This window comes from Macaca nemestrina, chromosome 12 (assembly GCF_043159975.1).
Source record: "Macaca nemestrina isolate mMacNem1 chromosome 12, mMacNem.hap1, whole genome shotgun sequence".
Lineage (NCBI taxonomy): Eukaryota > Metazoa > Chordata > Mammalia > Primates > Cercopithecidae > Macaca > Macaca nemestrina.
In genome coordinates, this window is record NC_092136.1 from 107,110,023 (window position 1) to 107,124,857 (window position 14,835).

A 14,835-nucleotide genomic window follows, 5' to 3' on the forward strand; every position below is an offset into this window, starting at 1 on the left:
GCACCTGTGACCAATCCCAGAGTGGCAATGATACATGACATTTCAGACAGGGAATTCAAAGCATCTGTTTTGAGGAAGCTCAAAGACATTCAAAATAACACAGAGAAGCACTTGCTGAAAAAGTGCATAACTAAGAACTCTACATTCCTGAGCCAAAAAGTGTATATTGTGCCCCTTTTTTACATAATTACAAAATAAACTGACACTTGTACTCTCTAACGTGTTGAGTTTATTAGACATTATTTGGGTTTATGGGAAGAGAGAGGAAAGAGATTGAGGAAAGGAGGGACAGAGGAGAGGTGACAAAAAATAAAGGAAAAAGGAGAGACAGTAAGGGCTCTCTCCCCTTCCTGTCACTTCTGTACTCCTCTCTTTTACACAAGGACCAAATAAATAACGGTTCTTCAACAATCTAAGAGACTCATCTTCAGTAACAGGTGCCTCACTCCAACCATCATTAGATTCAGCAAATGTAGATGATTTGTTGAAATGCCTAATAGATATAAACACAGTATTTCCTGGAGCTTCCAAAGGTCAACAATATGTTCATACTTTTATTATCAGTTACAGAATATCGTTTCTTACAAGTTCTAACAAACCTCAAGGTTGTTTTTTGTTTGTTTGTTGTTTTTTGTTTTTTTCTAAAGGAAGTGAAGCAAGATAGCCAAATAGAACTCTCTGGCAATCATTCCCCACAGGAAGGACACCAAATCGAACAACTATCTGCATAAAAAAGCACCTTCAGAGAACCAAACATCAGGTGAGTGATTACAGTACCTGGTTTTAATATTATAGCAAGGGAAGAGGCACTGGAGAGGGTAGAAAAAACAGTCCTGAATTGCCAATGCAACCCTCCCTGATTCCCCAGCGGCACCATGCAGTGTGAGGGAATCTGTGTGCTTGGGGGATGAAGAGAGCACTGATTGTGGAACTTGGCATTGGAACTCAGAGCTGAAATGTCACAGTGAAAAGGAACACAGAGCAGAATTCAGCCAGCACCAATGGAAGGAGCATTTAGACCCGACCTAGCTAGATGGAAATTGCCCTTCCAGTGGTCAGAACCTGAGTTCCAGCTTTGCCCATCATTGTGGGCTAAAGTGCTCTGGGGTTCTAAATAAATTTCAAAGGTAGTCTAAGCCACAAAAACTGCAATCCCTGGGCAAGTCCTGGTGCTATGGTGGGTTCAGAGCCAGTGGACTTGGGTTGCATGCAACTTAGTGAAATACCAGCCAGGGAAGCACAGGGAGTGCCCCAGGCAGGGCAGCTCAAAGTACCAGGAGAGACTCCTTCCTTCTGCTTGAAGAGAGGAGGAGAATAAAGAGGACTTTGTACTGAAACTTGGATACCAGCTCAGCCACAGCAGGATAAGGCACCAGGCAGAGTACTAAGGCACCCATTCTAGACCCTAGCTCCTGATGACATTTCTAGACACAACCTGGGGCAGAAGGGGACCCACTGCCTTAAGATGAAGTCCTGGCATGATCCATGACCTGCTGACTAAAGAACCCTTAAGACTTGAATAATCATAAGCAGTACCCAGGCAGTACTTGCTGTTGGCCTTGGGTGAGACCCAGTACTGTCCTGGCTTCGGGTATAACCCAGCACATTCCCAGCTGTGGTTGCCAGGAGAAACTCCTCCTTGAGAAAAGGAGAGGGAAGAGTAAAAGGTACTTTGTCTTGCAGCTTGGGTACCAGCTCAGTCACAGTGGATCGGAACACCAAACAGGCTCCTAGGGCCTCCAGTTTCAGGTCTTGGCTCCTGGGCAGCATCTCTGGACCCCCCATATGCCAGAGCAGAACCCACTGCCCTGAAGGGAGAGACCTAGGCCTGGAAGGACTTATCACATGCTGTCTGAAGAGCCCGTGGGCGTTGAGTGAATCTCAGAGGTAGCCAGGCAGTATTTGCTGCAGGCCTGAGACAGTGGGGGCCATAGAAGAGGCTCCTGCTTGAGAAAAGAAGGAAGAACGGGGAGGACTTTGTCATGTAGCTTGGGTACCAGTTCAGCCATGGTAGAATAGAGCACTACTTAGATTCCTAAGGTCTCTGACTCCAGGCCCTGGCTCCTGGATGGCATTTCTAGACCTTCCCTGGGCCAGGGGGAGCTTGCAACCCTGAAGGGAAGGGCGCAAGCCTGGCTGGATTTCCCATCTGCCAACTGAAGAGTCTTCGGGCCTTAAGTGAACATCACTGCTAATCAGGCAGGGGTAGCCACAAGCCTATGGTAGGACCAGTGCTGTTCTGGCTTCAGGTCTGACCCAGCAGAGCCCCAGTGGCAGTGGCCTCTGGGATTCTTGTGTCACTCTTCCCCCAGTTCCAGGCAGCTAAGCATAGAGATATGGACTCCACTTGTTTGGGTGAAAGTTATGGAAAAGAACAAGAGTTTCTGCCTGATAATCCAGGAATTCATCCTGATCTTACCCAAGATCACTAAGGCAGGGCCTTTATGAATCTGCAAGAGTCACAGTGTTCCTGGGCTCAGGGTGCCCACTAATGCATATACAGCTCCAGTGACCAAAGAGTTAGATCACAGTACTCAATACCCTTTGAATACTGGTAAAGCCTTCCCAAAAAGAATGGCTACAAACAAGCCCAGACTGCAAATATTACAACAAATGCCTAACTTGTCAATGCCCAGACAATAACAAACATCCACAAACATCAAGAACATCTAGGAAAACAGTCTGCCCAAATGAACTAAATAAGGCACCTGTGACCAATCCCAGAGTGACAATGATACATGACATTTCAGACACCGAATTCAAAATATCTGTTTTGAGGAAGCTCAAAGACATTCAAAATAACACAGAGAAGGAATTCAGAATCATATCATAAATTTAACAAAGAGATAGAAATAATTTTTAAAAATCAAACAGAAATTCTTGAGCTGAAAACTTCAACTGACATACTGAAGAATGCATCTGAGTCAATAGCCTAATTGATCAAGCAGAAGAATTAGTGAGCCTATTTAAAAATACACAGAGGAGAAAAAATAATAAAAAAAGAATGAAGCATGCCCACAAGGTTTAGAAAATAGCCTCAAAAGGGCAAATCTAAGAGTTATTGGCCTTAAAGAGGAAGTAGAAAAAAATTGGGATAAAAAAATTGATTCAAAGTGATAATAAGTCTTTTAAACTTCCAAATCTGGAGAAAGATATCAAGATTCAAGTACAAGAAAGTTATAGGACACCAAGGAGATTTAACCCAAATAAGGCTACCTGAAGACATTTAATAATCAAACTTTCAAAGGTAAAGGATAAAGAAAGGATACTAAAAACAAGAGAAAAGAAACAAATAACATACAATGAATCTCCTGTACATCTGGCAGCAAATGTGGCCTCCTACAGGCCAGGAGGGAGTGGCATGACATAGTTAAAGCAGTAAAGGAAAAACCTTTTATTCTAGAATAGCATATCCAATCCAGTGAAAATATCCTTCAAACATGAAAGAGAAATAAAAACTTTTCCCAAACAAAAGCTGAGGGATTTAATCAACACCAGACCTGTGCTACATAAAATGCTAAAAGGGGATCTTCAGTCTGAAAGAAAAGGATGTTAATGAGCACTAAGCAATCATCTGAAGGTGCAATCACTGGTAATAGTAAGTACACATAAAAACACCCAACATTATAACAGTGTAATTGTGGTATGTGAACTACTCATGTCTTGAGTAGAAAGACTAACAATTAACCAATAAAAAATAACTATAACAACTTTTCAAGACATAAACAGTATTATAAGATATAAATAGAAATGACAGAAAGTTAAAAAGTGGGGATGAAGTTAAAGTGTAGAGTTTTTATTAGTTCTCCTTTTGCTTGTGTATTAAATTGTTTGATTTTTCAGTGCCATTATCAGTTTAAAATAATGGGTTATAAGATGTTATTTGCCATCTCATGATAACCTCACATCAAAAAACCTGCAACAGATACACAAAAAATAAAAAGCTAGAAATTAAAATGTACCACCAGAGAAAATCACTTTCACAAAGAGGAAAACGGGAAGGGAGGGGAGGGGAAGGGAGAGGAGGGGAAGGAAGGGGAGGGAAGGGAGGAGGAAGAGGAGGGAAGGTGTGAGGGAGGAAGAAAAAAAGGTCACCAAATAATTAGAAAAAATAATAAAATGGCAGAAGTAAGTCCTTACTTATCAATAAAAACATTGAATATAAATAAACTCTGCAATCAAAAAATATAGAGTGGTTGAATGGATTAAACACACACACACACACACACACACACACACACAAGACCTAGTGATCTGTTGCCTATAAGAAACACATTACCTATAATGGCACACATTAGACTGAAAATAAAGGGATTGAAAAAGATAATCCATGCAAATGGAAACGAAATAAAAAAGAACAGGAGTAGGTAAGCTTATATCAGACAAAACAGATTTCAAGACAAAAACTAAAAAGAAACAAAGAAAGTCATTATATAATGATGAAAGGGTCAATTCAGCAAGAGGACGTAATAATTGTAAACATATATGCACTCAACACTAGAGCACCCATATGTGTAAAGCAAATATTATTAGAGCTAAGAGAGATAGGCCCCAATACAATAATAGCTGGAGACTTCAGTACTCCACTTTCGGCATTGAACAGATTATACAGACAGAAAATCAACAAAGAAACATCAGACTTATTCTGCACTACAGACCAAATGAACCTAATAGATATTTACAGAACATTTTATCCAATGGCTGTAGAATACACATATTTCTCCTCAGCACATAGATTATTCTTAAAGGTAGATCATGTGGTAGACCACTAAACAAGTCTTTAAAAAGTTCAAAAAAATTGAAATTATGTCAAATATCTTTTCTGATCACAATGGAATAAAACTAGAAATTAATAAGAAGAGGAACTTTGGAAATTATATCAAAACATGGAAATTAAACAATATACTCTCAAATGACTAGTGTGCCACTGAATAAATTAAAAAGAAAATTGAAAAAAAAGTTGAAACAAATAAAGATAGAAAAGCAACATACCAAAACCTATGGGAAACAACAAAAGCAGCCTTAAGAGAGAAATTTATAGCAATAAGTGCCTATATCAAAAAAGTAGAAAAACTTCAAATAAACAACCTAATGATGCATCTTAAACAAATAGAAAAGCAAAGCAAACCAAGCACAAGATTAGTAGAAAAAAAAGAAATAATAAAGGTAAAAGCAGAAATAAATGAAATTGAACCTAAAAAAAAAAAAAAAATACAATAGCTCAATGAAACTAAAAGTTGTTCTTTCAAGAAGATAAGCATAATTGGAAAATGTTTGGCCAAACTAAAAAAAAAAGAAAAGAGAGAGAGAAAGATCTAAATAAATAAAATCAAAGACGAAAGAGATGTTACAACTGGCACTGCCGAAATTCAAAAGATCATTAGAAACCACTATGAGCAACTATATGCCAATAAATTGGAAAATCTAGAAAAAAATGGAAAAATTCTTAATCACATACAACCTAACAAGATTGAACCATGAGAAAATCCAAAACCTGAGTAGACCAATAACAAGTAATGAGATTAAAGCCGTAGTTTAAAAAGTCTCCAGCAAAGAAAACCCAGGAAACAATGGCTTCACTGCTGCATTTTACCAAACATTTATAGAAGAACTAATACCAATTCTACTCAAACTATTCCAGAAAATAGAGAAAAGAAAACTTTGCATGTTCTCACTCATTTGTAAGAGCTAAAAATTAAAAAAAAAAAAAAAAAAAAAAAAAAAGGGAACTAGGAGACACAGAGTAGAAGGATGGTTACCAGTAGCTGAGAAGGGTAGCTGGGGATGGGGGAGAGAAAAGCGGCAATGGTTAATGGGTGTAGAAATATGGTTAGATAGAATGAATATGATCTAGTATTTGATAGCACAACAGGGTGATTACAGTCAATAACAATTTACTGCACACTTAAAAATAACTAAAAGAGTATAATTACAAATCGGGAGCAAGATGGCCGAATAGGAACAGCTCCAGTCTCCAACTCCCAGGGCGAGCGACACAGAAGACGGGTGATTTCTGCATTTTCAACTGAGGTACTGGGTTCATCTCACAAGGGAGTGCTGGACAATCGGTGCTGGTCAGCTGCTGCAGCCCGACCAGTGAGAGCTGAAGCAGGGCGAGGTATCGCCTCACCTGGGAAGTGCAAGGGGAAAGGGAATCCCTTTTCCTAGCCAGGGGAACTGAGACACACAACACCTGGAAAATCGGGTAACTCCCACCCCAATACTGCGCTTTATGCAAACAGGCACAACAGGAGATTATATCCCACACCTGGCCGGGAGGGTCCCAAGCCCGCGGAGCCTCCCTTATTGCTAGCACAGCAGTCTGCGATCTCGTGGCAAGTCAGCAGCGAGGCTGGGGGAGGGGCGCCCGCCATTGCTGAGGCTTAAGTAGGTAAACAAAGCTGCTGGGAAGCTCGAACTGGGTGGAGCTCACAGCAGCTCAAGGAAACCTGCCTGTCTCTGTAGACTCCACCTCTGGGGACAGGGCACAGTAAACAACCACAAAAGCAGCAGAAACCTCTGCAGACGCAAACAACTCTGTCTGACAGCTTTGAAGAGAGCAGTGGATCTCCCAACATGGAGGTTGAGATCTGAGAAGGGACAGACTGCCTGCTCAAGTGGGTCCCTGACCCCTGAGTAGCCTAACTGGGAGACATCCCCCACTAGGGGCAGTCTGACACCCCACACCTCACAGGGAGGAGTACACCCCTGAGAGGAAGCCTCCAAAGCAAGAATCAGAGAGCTACACTTGCTGTTCAGCAATATTCTATCTTCTGCAGCCTCTGCTGCTGACACCCAGGCAAACAGGGTCTGGAGTGGACCTCAAGCAATCTCCAACAGACCTGCAGCTGAGGGTCCTGACTGTTACAAGGAAAACTATCAAACAGGAAGCACACCTACACCAAAACCCCATCAGTATGTCAACATCATCATCAAAGACCAGAGGCAGATAAAACCACAAAGATGGGGAAAAAGCAGGGCAGAAAAGCTGGAAATTCAAAAAATAAGAGCACATCTCCCCCGGCAAAGGAGCACAGCTCATCACCAGCAACGGATCAAAGCTGGACGGAGAATGACTTTGACGAGATGAGAGAAGAAGGCTTCAGTCCATCAAACTTCTCAGAGGTAAAGGAGGAATTACGTACCCAGCGCAAAGAAACTAAAAATCTTGAAAAAAAAGTGGAAGAATTGATGGCTAGAGTAATTAATGCAGAGAAGGTCATAAACGAAATGAAAGAGATGAAAACCATGACACGAGAAATACGTGACAAATACACAAGCTTCAGTAACCGACTCGATCAACTGGAGAAAGAGTATCAGCGATTGAGGATCAAATGAACGAAATGAAGCGAGAAGAGAAACCAAAAGAAAAAAGAAGAAAAAGAAATGAACAAAGCCTGCAAGAAGTATGGGATTATGTAAAAAGACCAAATCTACGTCTGATTGGGGTGCCTGAAAGTGAGGGGGAAAATGGAACCAAGTTGGAAAACACTCTTCAGGATATCATCCAGGAGAACTTCCCCAACCTAGTAGGGCAGGCCAACATTCAAATCCAGGAAATACAGAGAATGCCACAAAGATACTCCTTGAGAAGAGCAACTCCAAGACACATAATTGCCAGATTCACCAAAGTTGAAATGAAGGAAAAAATCTTAAGGGCAGCCAGAGAGAAAGGTCGGGTTACCCACAAAGGGAAGCCCATCAGACTAACAGCAGATCTCTCAGCAGAAACTCTACAAGCCAGAAGAGAGTGGGGGCCAATATTCAACATTCTTAAAGAAAAGAATTTTAAACCCAGAATTTCATATCCAGCCAAACTAAGTTTCATAAGTGAAGGAGAAATAAAATCCTTTACAGATAAGCAAATGCTTAGAGATTTTGTCACCACTAGGCCTGCCTTACAAGAGACCCTGAAGGAAGCACTAAACATGGAAAGGAACAACTGGTACCACCCATTGCCAAAACATGTCAAAATGTAAAGACCATCGAGGCTAGGAAGAAACTGCATCAACTAACGAGCAAAATAACCAGTTAATATCATAATGGCAGGATCAAGTTCACACATAACAATATTAACCTTAAATGTAAATGGACTAAATGCTCCAATTAAAAGACACAGACTGGCAAACTGGATAAAGACTCAAGACCCATCAGTCTGCTGTATTCAGGAGACCCATCTCACATGCAGAGACATACATAGGCTCAAAATAAAGGGGTGGAGGAAGATTTACCAAGCAAATGGAGAACAAAAAAAAGCAGGGGTTGCAATACTAGTCTCTGATAAAACAGACTTTAAACCATCAAAGATCAAAAGAGACAAAGAAGGCCATTACATAATGGTAAAAGGATCAATTCAACAGGAAGAGCTAACTATCCTAAATATATATGCACCCAATACAGGAGCACCCAGATTCATAAAGCAAGTCCTTAGAGACTTACAAAGAGACTTAGACTCCCATACTATAATAATGGGAGACTTCAACACTCCACTGTCAACATTAGACAGATCAACGAGACAGAAAGTTAACAAGGATATCCAGGAATTGAACTCATCTCTGCAGCAAGCAGACCTAATAGACATCTATAGAACTCTCCACCCCAAATCAACAGAATATACATTCTTCTCAGCACCACATTGCACTTACTCCAATATTGACCACATAATTGGAAGTAAAGCACTCCTCAGCAAATGTACAAGAACAGAAATTATAACAAACTGTCTCTCAGACCACAGTGCAATCAAACTAGAACTCAGGACTAAGAAACTCAATCAAAACTGCTCAACTACATGGAAACTGAACAACCTGCTCCTGAATGACTACTAGGTACATAACGAAATGAAGGCAGAAATAAAGATGTTTCTTTGAAACCAATGAGAACAAAGATACAACATACCAGAATCTCTGGGACACATTTAAAGCAGTGTGTAGAGGGAAATTTATAGCACTAAATGCCCACAAGAGAAAGCAGGAAAGATCTAAAATTGACACTCTAACATCACAATTAAAAGAACTAGAGAAGCAAGAGCAAACACATTCAAAAGCTAGCAGAAGGCAAGAAATAACTAAGATCAGAGCAGAACTGAAGGAGATAGAGACACAAAAAACTCTCCAAAAAATCAATGAATCCAGGAGTTGGTTTTTTGAAAAGATCAACAAAATTGACAGACCGCTAGCAAGACTAATAAAGAAGAAAAGACGGAAGAATCAAATCGACGCAATAAAAAATGATAAAGGGGATATCACCACTGACCCCACAGAAACACAAACTACCATCAGAGAATACTATAAACACCTCTACGCAAATAAACTGGAAAATCTAGAAGAAATGGATAATTTCCTGGACACTTACACTCTTCCAAGACTAAACCAGGAAGAAGTTGAATCTCTGAATAGACCAATAGCAGGCTCTGAAATTGAGGCAATAATTAATAGCCTACCAACCAAAAAAAGTCCAGGACCAGATGGATTCACAGCTGAATTCTACCAGAGGTACAAGGAGGAGTTGGTACCATTCCTTCTGAAACTATTCCAATCAATAGAAAAAGAGGGAATCCTCCCTAACTCATTTTATGAGGCCAACATCATCCTGATACCAAAGCCTGGCAGAGACACAACAAAAAAAGAGAATTTTAGACCAATATCCCTGATGAACATCGATGCAAAAATCCTCAATAAAATACTGGCAAACCGGATTCAGCAGCACATCAAAAAGCTTATCCACCATGATCAAGTGGGCTTCATCCCTGGGATGCAAGGCTGGTTCAACATTCGCAAATCAATAAACATAATCCAGCATATAAACAGAACCAAAGACAAGAACCATATGATTATCTCAATAGATGCAGAAAAGGCTTTTGACAAAATTCAACAGCCCTTCATGCTAAAAATGCTCAATAAATTCGGTATAGATGGAACGTACCTCAAAATAATAAGAGTTGTTTATGACAAACCCACAGCCAATATCATACTGAATGGGCAAAAAATGGAAAAATTTCCTTTGAAAACTGGCACAAGACAGGGATGCCCTCTCTCACCACTCCTATTCAACATAGTGTTGGAAGTTCTGGCTAGGGCAATCAGGCAAGAGAAAGAAATCAAGGGTATTCAGTTAGGAAAAGAAGAAGTCAAATTGTCCCTCTTTGCAGATGACATGATTGTATATTTAGAAAACCCCATTGTCTCAGCCCAAAATCTCCTTAAGCTGATAAGCAACTTCAGCAAAGTCTCAGGATACAAAATTAATGTGCAAAAATCACAAGCATTCTTATACACCAGTAACAGACAAACAGAAAGCCAAATCATGAATGAACTTCCATTCACAATTGCTTCAAAGAGAATCAAATACCTAGGAATCCAACTTACAAGGGATGTAAAGGACCTCTTCAAGGAGAACTACAAACCACTGCTCAGTGAAATAAAAGAGGACACAAACAAATGGAAGAACATACCATGCTCATAGATAGGAAGAATCAATATCGTGAAAATGGCCATACTGCCCAAGGTTATTTATAGATTCAATGCCATCCCCATCAAGCTACCAATGAGTTTCTTCACAGAATTGGAAAAAACTACTTTAAAGTTCATATGGAACCAAAAAAGAGCCCGCATCTCCAAGACAATCCTAAGTCAAAAGAACAAAGCTGGAGGCATCACGCTACCTGACTTCAAACTATACTACAAGGCTACAGTAACCAAAACAGCATGGTACTGGTACCAAAACAGAGATATAGACCAATGGAACAGAACAGAGTCCTCAGAAATAATACCACACATCTACAGCCATGTGATCTTTGACAAACCTGAGAGAAACAAGAAATGGGGAAAGGATTCCCTATTTAATAAATGGTGCTGGGAAAATTGGCTAGCCATAAGTAGAAAGCTGAAACTGGATCCTTTCCTTACTCCTTATACGAAAATTAATTCAAGATGGATTAGAGACTTAAATGTTAGACCTAATACCATAAAAACCCTAGAGGAAAACCTAGGTAGTACCATTCAGGACATAGGCATGGGCAAAGACTTCATGTCTAAAACACCAAAAGCAACGGCAGCAAAAGCCAAAATTGACAAATGGGATCTCATTAAACTAAAGAGCTTCTGCACAGCAAAAGAAACTACCATCAGAGTGAACAGGCAACCTACAGAATGGGAGAAAATTTTTGCAATCTACTCATCTGACAAAGGGCTAATATCCAGAACCTACAAAGAACTCAAACAAATTTACAAGAAGACATTCATACAGCCAACAGACACATGAAAAAATGCTCATCATCACTGGCCATCAGAGAAATGCAAATCAAAACCACAATGAGATGCCATCTCACACCGGTTAGAATGGCGATCATTAAAAAGTCAGGAAACAACAGGTGCTGGAGAGGATGTGGAGAAATAGGAACACTTTTACACTGTTGGTGGGATTGTAAACTAGTTCAACCATTATGGAAAACAGTATGGCGATTCCTCAAGGATCTAGAACTAGATGTACCATATGACCCAGCCATCCCATTACTGGGTATATACCCAAAGGATTATAAATCATGCTGCTATAAAGACACATGCACACGTATGTTTATTGCGGCACTATTCACAATAGCAAAGACTTGGAATCAACCCAAATGTCCATCAGTGACAGATTGGATTAAGAAAATGTGGCACATATACACCATGGAATACTATGCAGCCAAAAAAAAGGATGAGTTTGTGTCCTTTGTAGGGACATGGATGCAGCTGGAAACCATCATTCTTAGCAAACTATCACAAGAACAGAAAACCAAACACCGCATGTTCTCACTCATAGGTGGGAACTGAACAATGAGATCACCTGGACTCGGGAAGGGGAACATCACACACCGGGGCCTATCATGGGGTGGGGGAGGGGGGAGGGATTGCATTGGAAGTTATACCTGATGTAAATGACGAGTTGATGGGTGCAGCACAGCAACATGACACAAGTATACATATGTAACAAACCTGCACGTTATGCACATGTACCCTAGAACTTAAAGTATAATAATAATAAAAAAAAAGAGTATAATTACAATATTTGTAATACAAAGAAAGGATACATGTTTAAGGCAGTAGACACTCCATTTACTCAGATGTGATTATTATGCATTGTATGACTGTGTCAAAATATCTCATGTACCCCATAAATAAATATACCTACTATGTACATATAAAAAGTTAAAAATATTAATAAAAAATTTTAAAAACCTCAGTGTGGATGAATATAAGGACTAATCCGGTCAGATTCCTTCGTCCTTGGAAACCTGACTCCCAGACATTCATTGAGAGGTAATCACACTATTCCATGGCAGCTATCACCATTCCCAGCCCTTCTCTGTGATGTCCCATTTCCTCCCAACTCCTTCAGAGTTGATGCAGATAATCTTTCACTCACTTCCTTCAGTGCTCATTTCTACTGGCCCTCCTCCCTCCTGGACCATGTGATAGTCCCTGAAGGGGACTGTATCAAGCCCAAGAATTGAGGCCTGTTCCATCAGGATCCTATTGGGAAACAGATGAAATGCTCAAATTAGAGTAATTCAAGAATGAGTTGCCAGGCACAGTGGCTCAAGCCTGTAATCCCAGCACTTTGGGAGGCTGAGGCGGGCAGATCATGAGATCAGGAGTTCAAGACCAGACTGGCCAACACAGTGAAACCCCGTCTCTACCAAAAATACAAAAATTAGCCAGGTGTGGTGGCACTGAGGAGTGCCAGCTACTTAGGAGGCTGAGGCAGGAGAATCACTTGAACCTGGGAGGCAGAGGTTGCAGTGAACCAAGACCATGCCACTACACTCTAGCCTGGGTGACAGAGTGAGACTTCATCTCAAAATAAAAAAGAATGAGTTAATGAAGACATAAGTGCAATTCCCAGATCAGCATCAGCGTCACTTGTTAGGAGTACAAATTCTCAGGCTTCATCCCCGACCCACTGAATCAAGTGGTTTTAACACTCAAGAACCACTGTTGTAGGAAACCACAAGAGAAAGTACAGGGTCCAGGGGCTAAAGAGCTAGTTACTGCCCTTAGGCCTGGATATTGTACAGAGAAGGTCACCTTCAAGGAGCTGTAAGCTTTGCATCAGGAATGCAGCTAATCTAAGAAGACTTACCTTGACAAAATTGGGGTAATAAATGCCCCAGCCACCCTCGCTCCTTCTGATCCATACTTCCCACTGGAGAAACCTAACTGGAAGCCGAGGATAAAGGAGTCCTCTTATGCAGTCTATACAGGTCAGCTTCTTGAAGGACAGAGCACATCTGGAGAGGTAAATAGACTATATCTGATACCTAGGCAATTCCAGGCTCATCTCATCTCCAGTTGGCTTCACTCACAAAACCTCATCCATTATGCTATGTACAGGGTTTATTAACCACATACTCCTATGTATTCTTCCATCAACACTAATATTCAGCTGAAAAGAGCCATAGTGGTGTCACTGATACTATAGTCAGGCAGCTTAAACAAAGACAGGTAGATATCAGGAATGTGAGTCTACTGCGATGTAAAGCACCACTAAGGAGAAAAGGACTGTCTCCCTTCAAAGGGGCCCCCAAAATGGGTACATATTTCCTAATCTTTTCTTATGTATCCATAATCAACCCCCAACATCCCTCCACCCCTGAGAGAACACATAGAAGAAAAGGCGAGCCCTGGGCCTAGTAGCTTCCACCAAGGAACCATTAGGGAAACATAATTCACACAAGGACAACATTGTGTTTTACAGCTCAGATGCCAAAACGTCCTTAGCAGCTACTGAATGAATCACTGGGTGTCTTTCACCTTTCCCTGGATACAAAATTAATTTTTCTAAATCCTTAATCATCTGTTCTGGCAATATTCCAAAGGAGAGCCTTCCCCAGCAGCACTTAGGCTAATTAACTACCTTGGGTTTTACCTATTTAGGCATTCAAATTACTCCTTTCGTAACAGATATTTTGCTTGCCAACATTTAATTCTTCATATCCAATGGTAAAACTGATACAGGCCATTAATCCCTAATGCTTTTCTACCAAGGAGATTGTAATTCAGTTCTAAAAAAATGTTTTAAAATGTGTCTCTTTTCATAAAAGCCTAGGGATTCTTTTCCTTCTTTTTATTTTCTCTCAACTCTGTAAAAAAATCAAATTAAAATAATTTTCTCATATTCTATTAATAGAAAATTGCTTTCAACCACCAATCTGTCTTAATGCTGAGCCAAATGGACTGATGCCTGTGACTTGGACCATGGAAGAACTGTTCATGGTAACATGAACCCAAGGAAGCATGTGACTTTCATCATGCAGAGCTCAGGTTGCCTGATTTCCTGGTCTTTTCTTTGATTCCACTATATCTTTGTGCTTCCACACACACAAGTCTAATTAATCCCCAAATCCTGTTAATTTTATCTCCTAAATTTTGGAGAAAAATCTAGGTGATAAAATTGTACCCTCTTGCCCACTAACCACCTGTGTCTTGATTTAAGCTTTACTATCCCTCCCCTGAGCTGTAACATCCACTTCCTGGCCAGCCCCATACTCCAGTTTGTTCCCACTCAATTCCATTTCCAGCAAAATGACCTTTTCAAGCTCAAATATGGTATGTAGCTTTCCTACTTAAAGCTCCTTAATGGTGCCTCACTGCCTACAGGATACAGTCCAGACTCACTAATAAGGCACACGAAGTCCTCCAAGGCCTGTTATGCCCAACTCCACATTCTTATTTCCCTATCAAAGCCTTCATCACATCATATGCTAATTCTCCGGGCACAGCATGTACTTTTACACCTCCATGTCTTTGTTCATCTTCCCACCCCCTTTGTTTTTGCCTGTCTCCTTTCATGCTTTAA

The 14,835-nt window shown here is 40.5% G+C and overlaps 1 long non-coding RNA gene across 1 annotated transcript; it reads right to left on the bottom strand.

Moving 5' to 3' along the window:
- Positions 1–214: 214 nt before the first annotated feature.
- On the bottom strand, positions 215–1,088 carry LOC105493673 (uncharacterized). The gene is made up of 2 exons (XR_011610357.1): positions 778–1,088; positions 215–493 (listed from the first exon to the last, which is right to left on the bottom strand). It is a non-coding gene; the product is annotated as an uncharacterized lncRNA (long non-coding RNA).
- Positions 1,089–14,835: the final 13,747 nt, after the last annotated feature.